The sequence below is a fragment of the Bombina bombina genome, chromosome 1 (genome assembly GCF_027579735.1).
Source record: "Bombina bombina isolate aBomBom1 chromosome 1, aBomBom1.pri, whole genome shotgun sequence".
Lineage (NCBI taxonomy): Eukaryota > Metazoa > Chordata > Amphibia > Anura > Bombinatoridae > Bombina > Bombina bombina.
In genome coordinates, this window is record NC_069499.1 from 394,173,701 (window position 1) to 394,181,225 (window position 7,525).

Genomic DNA, 7,525 nt, shown 5'->3' on the forward strand with positions numbered 1-7,525 from the left:
AAGCCTACTACCAATTAAGCATATTAGGTGATGTGCATCTCTGTAATGAGAAGGGGTGTGGTCTAATGACATCAACACCCTATATCAGGTGTGCATAATTATTAGGCAACTTCCTTTCCTTTGGCAAAATGGGTCAAAAGAAGGACTTGACAGGCTCAGAAAAGTCAAAAATAGTGAGATATCTTGCAGAGGGATGCAGCACTCTTAAAATTGCAAAGCTTCTGAAGCGTGATCATCGAACAATCAAGCGTTTCATTCAAAATAGTCAACAGGGTCGCAAGAAGCGTGTGGAAAAACCAAGGCGCAAAATAACTGCCCATGAACTGAGAAAAGTCAAGCGTGCAGCTGCCAAGATGCCACTTGCCACCAGTTTGGCCATATTTCAGAGCTGCAACATCACTGGAGTGCCCAAAAGCACAAGGTGTGCAATACTCAGAGGACATGGCCAAGGTAAGAAAGGCTGAAAGACGACCACCACTGAACAAGACACACAAGCTGAAACGTCAAGACTGGGCCAAGAAATATCTCAAGACTGATTTTTCTAAGGTTTTATGGACTGATGAAATGAGAGTGAGTCTTGATGGGCCAGATGGATGGGCCCGTGGCTGGATTGGTAAAGGGCAGAGAGCTCCAGTCCGACTCAGACGCCAGCAAGGTGGAGGTGGAGTACTGGTTTGGGCTGGTATCATCAAAGATGAGCTTGTGGGGCTTTTTCGGGTTAAGGATGGAGTCAAGCTCAACTCCCAGTCCTACTGCCAGTTTCTGGAAGACACCTTCTTCAAGCAGTGGTACAGGAAGAAGTCTGCATCCTTCAAGAAAAACATGATTTTCTTGCAGGACAATGCTCCATCACACGCGTCCAAGTACTCCACAGCGTGGCTGGCAAGAAAGTGTATAAAAGAAGAAAATCTAATGACATGGCCTCCTTGTTCACCTGATCTGAACCCCATTGAGAACCTGTGGTCCATCATCAAATGTGAGATTTACAAGGAGGGGAAAACAGTACACCTCTCTGAACAGTGTCTGGGAGGCTGTGGTTGCTGCTGCACGCAATGTTGATGGTGAACAGATCAAAACACTGACAGAATCCATGGATGGCAGGCTTTTGAGTGTCCTTGCAAAGAAAGGTGGCTATATTGGTCACTGATTTGTTTTTGTTTTGTTTTTGAATGTCAGAAATGTATATTTGTGAATGTTGAGATGTTATATTGGTTTCACTGGTAAAAATAAATAATTGAAATGGGTATATATTTGTTTTTTGTTAAGTTGCCTAATAATTATGCACAGTAATAGTCACCTGCACACACAGATATCCCCCTAAAATAGCTATAACTAAAAACAAACTAAAAACTACTTCCAAAACTATTCAGCTTTGATATTAATGAGTTTTTTGGGTTCATTGAGAACATGGTTGTTGTTCAATAATAAAATTAATCCTCAAAAATACAATTTGCCTAATAATTCTGCACTCCCTGTATATATATATATACTGTATGTATGTATATATATATATATATATATATATATATATATATATAGGTATAGATATATATTGTACCAAAATACCATGAGATATATAAATAAATATTTATTTATGAATAAATAGAACATATTCTTGTATTAGAAGAACATCAGAATGTGAAATATTCATATTTTCATTTAGGTTTAGCCACTTATGCAATCAGGTTTGCACACAAGTAGGGTGTTAGGTTTTTCTACTTTTTTTGATCCATTGACTTCTATGGGTAATACTTTAATGCACACGTGGTATGTTTTGTTCTGCTTTTTGCATGATTGGGTTAGCGCTCATGCAAAAACAGTTTACTTTCAACTTGTAAAACGAATGCTACCCAACATGCGCAGAAAGCTTACTTCAAGCGTAGTTAGCGCACAAGCGGGAGTGTTAAATACAATTGTAATCTAGTCCCTTAATGGGTTGTGGTTTCAAAGAGCAAAACAGCTATATTCTATACAACAATAAATCGAAAGAAACAGGTGCCCATATATTTTACACTCTGCAGCTGGCATAACAAGTCATTGAAAACACATTAAGAGAGAGACAATTTTACAGTACACTGTCCCTTTAAGATGCTAATCAGTCCGTTTGGATTCCTGAATCAGATAGAGCCCATAGCTTAATTTCCTCTCTCTCATATTCACCTGTTTGCTCCTCTCCAAACACTTTTCTTCTCACTGTCACATTCTCTCATGTCATTCTCTCTTGTCATCTTGTGCCACGTCTAACTCTCTCAGCACCTCTTTTCCTCTCACTAATATTAGGCGTCTCACTACAAAACCTTTCCCAACCCACACTCTCACTCTCTATCTTTCACTTACGGTATTAATATTCTCTCCGTGTCTGAGGACATCAAATAATAATGACAATGATCCCATGGGGGACAATTTATCATGGCCTGAATTGGGCCGAATACCCCTGTTTCCTTCAGGCTTGCCGGAAACAGGAGTTAAGAAGCAGATGTCTTAAGATCACTGCTCCTTAACTCGTCCGTTGTCTCTGAGGCTGCGGACATTGGTTGATTGACACCCCCTGCTAGCAGCCGATTGGCCCCGAATCTGCAGGGGGCGGCATTGCACAAGCAGTTCTGGTGAACTGCTTGTGCAATGTTAAATGCCGATGTATGTCTGGTGGACATGATGCGCTTATGGATAATCAGCCCCCATGCATGAACTCATATTAGTTTAAGTTGTTGTTTGCTGATTTTTAGAGAACCTTGATAATATTACTTCATTATAAGTGTGATTTTAATCCCATTAAAATGCATTTAAACTTCTTTTACTGTAAGTAAGAGCTAGCTAAGCAGGAAGATTTTAAACATGCTTTTTTCATGATCATATAACTAAGCCAATACTCAGACAATATATAGCAGTAAGAATTGTTGGCCAAATTAAGTAATGCTCATTTTTTATTATTATTATTATTATTATTATTATTATTATTATATGTATTATTTTCATATACTATAATATGAACAGCACATTTTAAAACAGCTGTTAATTATCTGATGATTTTTGACATCCTCTATCTACTACATCATGAAATTACTTGGTAGAACCTCTCTTTAATGTAGGATCTCCTTGCTACTATTCTGTCTCTTTTTCCATTCATCCTTTAATTTCTCCTCTGATCACTCTAACACATCAATCCCATCACAAATGTAACATCCTTTCTACTAGTTTTTTTCTTAACACCATTTAACTCGATTGATGCTCAATTTACTTCTGTCACTCACCTAGTATCAATAAAGCTTGTATGGTCTAATAGCTCAGGCTGCACAGTTAGTCACCATGGTCTGTATAAATAAAGGGGGCTAAACATTGAGTTTTCGTCATGCAGTGGGCTACTTTTCATAGTCATTAAACATAAATAAATAAATATATAGATTCTAAAGAAGGAGCTTTTCACAGGAGACTGCAAGAGTTAACAATGGAGCACCCAACACTGATAAAACTCTCAGTTTGAAGTTAATACAATTCTGACTCAATATTACTGTTGGTGCTAAGTTAATTTCTAGTCTTGTATACATCACTTTTTAAAGAAACACTAAAGTGAAAATTAAAGGGACACTGCACCCACATTTTTTCTTTTGTGATTCAGATAGAGCATGCAATTTTAAGCAACTTTCTAATTTACTCCTATTATCAATTTTTCTTTGTTCTCTTGCTATCTTTATTTGAAAAAGAAGTAATCTAAGCTTTCTTTTGGTTCAGACTCTGGACAGCACTTTTTTTTAAATGTATCCACCAATCAGCAAGAACAACACAGTGTGTTCACCAAAAATGGGCCGGCATCTAAACTTACATTCTTGCATTTCAAATAAAGATACCAAGAGAATGAAGAAAATTTGATAATAGGAGTAAATTAGAAAATTGCTTAAAATTGCATGCTCGATCTGAATCACAAAAGAAAAAAATTGGGTACAGTGTCCCTTTAAGCTTTCATGATTTAAAAAGAGCATTAGGTTTTAAGAGACTTTCCAATTTACTTCCATTATCAAATTGTGCTTAGATTTTTTTGATATGCATCAGCTACTACTGAGCATGAGTTCACATGTATATGAGTCTGTGATTGGCTGATAACTCTCACATGATACAGGGGGATGGCAAATGAAAGTACATTTTTAAATTTGTCAGAAAAAAAAATCTACAGCTTATTTAAAAGTCAGACTAAGTTTCATTAGATTTGCTTTTTATTATGTGCTTGTTGATTATGCAATTCTGCTGCAATTGTCCTTTAAAGGGTCATTAAAGGGCTATGACAAAAAATTTATATTGTGACTCATACAGAGAATATCATTTAAAAAAAAGTTTCCAATTTGCTTTTTTCAGATGCTATTCTGTATTCAAGAGTTACCTAGGTAGGCATCGAAAGCATTACATGACAGTAAATATAAATAGTGCTGCCATCTAGTGCTTTTGCCAATGGATAACATTCTTGCAAAACTGCTTGCCATATAGTGCTCCAGAAATGGGCAGGCTTATATGCTTACATCCCTGCTTTTCAAAAAAAGATAGCAATAGGACAAAGAAAAATTGATATTAGAAGAAAATTAGAAGGTTGTTTAAAATTTGCGTGCTCCGTCTGAATCATGAAAAATTGAGTTTTATATCCCTTTAAAGTCAGAATTAAACTTTCATGGTTTAGGGAGGGCATATAACATTTTCAAATTTACTTCTCTTTTCAAATTTGGCAGCAGTGTTTGCAACAATGTTTCTAGTAATGGTATACACTGTTGCAAACACTGCCCCCATAGAGTGTTAAAGACACGTGTATGCTCTTGAGCTCTTTTGAGCCTGCATAGGCTTACTATTCAATAAACAATACAAAGAAAACAAAGAACATTTGATATCAGAAGTAAATTGCATGCTCTGTCTGAATCATGATAGTTTAATTTTGAATTTGCTGTCCTTTTAAGACAAATTTGCAAATGTTAATTTGACTAGTTAATGGTTTCTGTACAGGGTAAAGTTGTTGTTTTTTTAATGCTGGAAATGCAGTAAGAACATATCATACAAGTGACAAGAAATGTCACTGTTTCACCTTCTCCAAGACAAAGCAAAATAATTTTTTATAGTTAGAAATATATATTGTAATCCTTCTTACATTAGAGTGAAAAATTATCTAAACCATATTAAAAAAAAAAAAACTCTTAGTAGTATATTGCTTATTTTGTAAAACAGAAAGCAAAAAAACAACAACAGAGTACTATATATACTGCTGAAGTCTTTTCTTGAGAAAGTACTTCACTACCTTTAGAAAGATGCAGATTTTTAATGGAATATTTTACTTTAATGGATCCCAGAAGGGATCTTGCAGGAGCAGTTGTCAGACAAAATAAGCTTTAATAAATGTTGCTCAAAAAAGTGACATTTAGTATGTACCATTAACCATAACAGCATCCTGGTGCAATTGATTTCAGCTTTTAAAAATGATCTTCACCTTTAGATAATTTATAATGTTTTTCATCCCTTTCCACTGGGCGTTTATAATGTTAACAATTTTATTCAGTGTACATTTGTGAATTATTTGATATGTTTGTACCTTCCTCATACATCTGCTTTTTTTAATAAAAAAGATTAAAAATGGCATATGCCTTTGCTTCCAACATCTTTTGTTTTAAATGTCACTTCTATAATGTAAGCTTTCTATATTCAGCATTTTGAATGTATGTGAAAGGGCATGCCCCTCAATTTATTTTTTTGTTGATTTGTATAAACATGCACTTTCGGAGTCTCCAATGCAGACTGGGAAATATTACAACCATTTTTATTTATTATTCATTAATATTTAACTGTAAATAGTATTCAAAATCATAATTTCTCGTATAAATATAATATAAGAAAACTATAATAAATATATATACTATAATAAATAAATTATAAATTATATAATGTAAACATAGTTGTACATTCTAATTTGTATAGCAAAAATTGGGTGACAAGATTTTGATAAAAGAGGAGGCTGATTTCTTTTTTTCTTGGCTGCAGAAATCATCCAGCCTTTGTAGATGGGATTGTCATATACAAATGCAAACAGGTATACGGAAAAATATTTATTAGAAATGTATATAAATGCCTGTACGAAAATGGCAGGTTCGCACTGTAGTGAGAAACACAGTAAGCAAATAACAAAATAAATGCCCCCAATCAAATATTACTTTAACACTAAGCAGTTTTATGCCACATGATGAATAGGCACCTGAATATGTGGTAAAAAAATAATTCTCCTTTAAGGACCGATGATCTAAAGGTCTTTGGGCTGGCAAGATTATTAAACAATGATCTTCAGTACTTCTATTTCTCCGGTGGAATGATCTAAAGCCACTTTTTACCCTGAAAGGCTGTCACGCAAAGGGGCGCATATTGCTTTTTCGTACGGGGAGGAGATGCATACTTTACAAAAGAGCACTATAACATTTCTATGTTAAATATCTTACAAATTGAATCATTGAACCATTCACACAAAAAGTTGCAGGTAAAAAATGTATTGTTATGGTGCATCATAAATCGTAAAATTCTACACCAAAAATGGTATTTTAGCAGAAATGTACCATTTTTATGTAAATTACACAGGAATAAATTGTATTAAAAATGCACAGCGTAAAATGTAGGTGAACTGGATGAGCAAAAAAGAAAACACACAGTAATTCGTATTTACAGGTACAAAATACAAAGCGTAAGAGACAGAAGTAGCCATGTAGTTTATATTACTGTAATACAGGGGTGTCCAAACTTTGCTCTCCAGAGGTTTTGGAACTACATTTCTGATGATGCTCATCCAGCATTTTATCTAGCTGAGCATCATGGGAAATGTAGTTCCAAAACCTCTGGAGAGCAAAGTTTGGACACCCCTGCTGTAATAGAACACCCTTTATAGCTTCATTGGTAAAACTTTTTTCTTTTATTTGTCCCCTGGGAAGTAATTAAAAAATATCCTCTCAACAAAGAAGAAGAAGAAAAAAATGCTAATTAAAAATTTTAGAATGGCAGTCTGCATTGCAGCACTTTTGATAGTGTGAACCCCTTCTCAATAAGGATCTAAAGCTCTCTGGGCTTGTGAAATTCTCTAAGAAATCTCACCAGTACTATAAACCCCCTGTTCTAATTCTCTAAAGGCATTTGTTTACCTTGAGAGCCAGTGTGTCTCACAAATGGACATTCCCTGCTTTTCAGTATCTGAAGGCGATACATACATTACATTAAGGATCACAAAAAATATATATAATTTTAAAATCGTATAAAACAAATTAATGAGCTTTCATCCTATTGGCTGATCCAATCAGCCAATAGGCTTGAGCTTGCATTCTATTGGCTATTCCAATCAGCCAATAGAATGTGAGCTTAATCCTACTGGCTGATTGGATCAGCCAATAGGATGAAAGCTCAATCCTATTGGCTGATTGCAACAGCCAATAGGATTTTTCCCCCTTTAATTTCCGATTGACTGATAGAATTCTATCAGCCAATTGGAATGTAAGCGACGCCATCTTGGATGACGTCATTTAAA